Source organism: Oncorhynchus gorbuscha, linkage group LG20, assembly GCF_021184085.1.
Source record: "Oncorhynchus gorbuscha isolate QuinsamMale2020 ecotype Even-year linkage group LG20, OgorEven_v1.0, whole genome shotgun sequence".
In the NCBI taxonomy this organism is placed as follows: Eukaryota; Metazoa; Chordata; class Actinopteri; order Salmoniformes; family Salmonidae; genus Oncorhynchus; species Oncorhynchus gorbuscha.
Window position 1 is genome coordinate 30,527,936 of NC_060192.1, and position 3,147 is coordinate 30,531,082.

A 3,147-nucleotide genomic window follows, 5' to 3' on the forward strand; every position below is an offset into this window, starting at 1 on the left:
TAGTTTGCAATTTCGTCATGTGAAAACTTGTGCACTGGAATTTTCCAGCCCTAACGCCAAGTTAAGGCAATTCACCTGTCTAACATAATCATATTTGAGCCGTGTCCTTAAAAACATGATCTTTAAGTGCTAATTTCCGACAGCGCTGGTAGGGATATTTAAGACCAACCAAAAGCTGATTTTAGCAATAAAACAGTTGGTTATGGCATGAATTTTGACAGCGGAAACGCAAGCCTTTCCAGCCGTGACGCAACCTGCCACTTATGTGCATTGAACAAGGTGTGAGTTGGTGCCTATATACTTTCTATTTAGAAACATAAAACAATAATGTTTTTTCCCCATTTCGTTTTATTTGATTGAAAACCAAGCATAGCCTCCCCTCCTCTCAATGTCTGTTTTATAATTGTCCTGCCCAATGTAATCAAGGGGACTAGTCAAGACCGTTGATAATGTGTTTGGCTCGTGAGACTGTTTGGAAATAAATCTTAATCACCAAAGCTTTATTAAAATATCAAGTCTGAGAGGAGTAAAACAGTGAGCTGACATTCCCTTTTTTACCTACAGTGCATTCGGAAACTATTCACACCCATTCAGTTTTTCCACATGTATTCTAAAATTGATTAAATACCCCCACCCCCCTAATCAATCTACACACAATAACTCATAATGACAAAGCAAAAACTGTTGTTTTTTTTTACATTTTTGCAACAAAAAAAACCTACTTAAATATCACATTTACATAAGTATTCAGACCCTTTACTCAGTACTTCTTTGTAGCACCTTTGGCAGCGATTACAGCATCGAGTCTCCCCCCACACCCCTTCTGCCCAGAACAACCTCAATTTGTCTCGGGGCATGGATTCTACACGGTGTCAAATGCTTTGAACAGGGATGCTGGCCCATGTTGACTCCAATGCCTCCCACAGTTGTGTCAAGTTGGCTGGATGTCCTTTGGGTGTTGGACCATTCTTGATACACATAGGAAACTGTTTATCGTGAAAAACCCAGCCGTGTTGTAGTTCTTGACACAAACCAGTGTGCCTGGCACTTACTACCACCTACTACCAAACCCTGTTCAAACGCACTTAAATATTTTGTCTTGCCCATTCACCCTTTGAATGGCACATATACACAATCCATTGTCTCAAGGCTTAAACATCTTTCTTTAACCTGTCTCCTTCCCTTCATCTACACGGATTTAAGTGGATTTAACAAGTGACATCAATAAGGGATCATAGCCGTCACCTGGTCGGTCTAGGTCATGGAAAGAACAGGTGTTCTTAATGTTTTGTACACCCAGTGTATATTTGTACTAAACTCAGTGTATATTTGTACTAAACTCAGTGTATATTTGTACTAAACTCAGTGTATATTTGTACTAAACTAAAGACCCTGTATTTCAAAGATAATTCGTAAAAATCCAAATATCTTCACAGATCTTCATTGTAAAGGGTTTTAAACAATGTTTCCCATGCTTGTTCAATGAACCATCAACAATTAAGGAACATGCACCTGTGGAACGGTCATTAAGACACTAACAACTATCAGACGGTGGGCAATTAAGGTCACATTTATGAAAACTTTGGACACTAAAGAGGCCTTTCTACTGACTCTGAAAAACACCAAAAGAAAGATGCCCAGGGTCCCTGCTCATCTGTGTGAACGTGCCTTAGGCATGCTGCAAGGAGGCATGAGGACTGCAGATGTGGCCAGGGCAATAAATTGCAATGTCCGTACTGTGAGACGCCTAAGACAGCGCTACAGGAAGACAGGATGGACAGCTGATCGTCCTCGCAGTGGCAGACCTCGTGTAACAACACCTGCACAGGATCGGTACATCCGAACATCACACCTGCAGGACAGGTACAGGATGGCAACAACAACTTCTCGAGTTACACCAGGAACGCACAATCCCTCCATCAGTGCTCAGACTCTCCGCAATAGGCTGAGAGAGGCTGGACTGAGGGCTTGTAGGCCTGTTGTAAGGCAGGTCCTCACCAGACATCACCGGAAACAATGTCGTCTATGGGCACAAACCCACCATCGCTGGACCAGACAGGACTGGCAAAGTGCTCTTCACTGACTAGTTGCGGTTTTGTCTCACCAGGGGTGATGGTTGGATTTGCGTTTATCGTCAAAGGAATGAGTGTTACACCGAGTCCTGTACTCTGGAGCGGGATCGATTTGAAGGTGGAGGGTCCATTATGGTTCGGGGCAGTGTCACAGCATCATCGGACTGAGCTTGTTGTCATTGCAGGCAATCTCACCGCTGTGCGTTACAGGGAAGACATCCTCCTCCCTCATGTGGTACCCTTCCTGCAGGATCATCCTGACATGACCATCCAGCATGACAATTCCACCAGCCATACTGCTCGTTCTGTGCGTGATTTACTGCAAGACAAGAATATCAGTGTTCTGCCATGGAAGAAGAGCCCGGATCTCAATCCCATTCAGCACGTCTGGGACCTGTTGGATCGGAGGATGAGGGCTAGGGCCATTCCCCAGAGAAATGTCCAGGAACTTGCAGGTGCCTTGGTGGAAGAGTGGGGTAACAGAGGACATTGTCACATTGTGAGTGAGAGGACATTTCTTTTTTTGCTGAGTTTATTTGTGACTTTTCACCCTTTGAATTGTCATTAGTGTATGAGATGGAGAGTGTATGAGATGGAGAGTGTATGAGATGGAGAGTGAGTGCTAGAGAAATACTCTGGATGTGCATCCAAGCTTCTAGATCACTCTGCACCAAGCTAAGAATGGGGAGACTTCTTTCCACTTTAAAAGGCTTAAATCGTGTGCCTCCTACACACACGCGCTCGCACACGGACAAGCACAGAGTTCTCACCCCCAACAATGAGAGCCCCTTGTATTCCGTTCCCCTTTCCCACAGATTCCACAGCATAGCACTCCATGCACAGTACTGCCCCTCACCCTGATGCATGGAAACATAGACTGGTCTATGCATATTGTATAAAGCCACATTGTCACAGCTAGGTCATTCTATTCATGCTTCTATTTTTTGGTGATGTGTTTTTTGTGTCCTAAATAGTTAGTTTTTATGTTTTGGGCATCTTTGAAACACTGGGTGGTGGTCCGTGTTAGCCCGTACACGCATGCGCAGTGGTTTCGTTGCCGCAGAGTGTTTGTCGA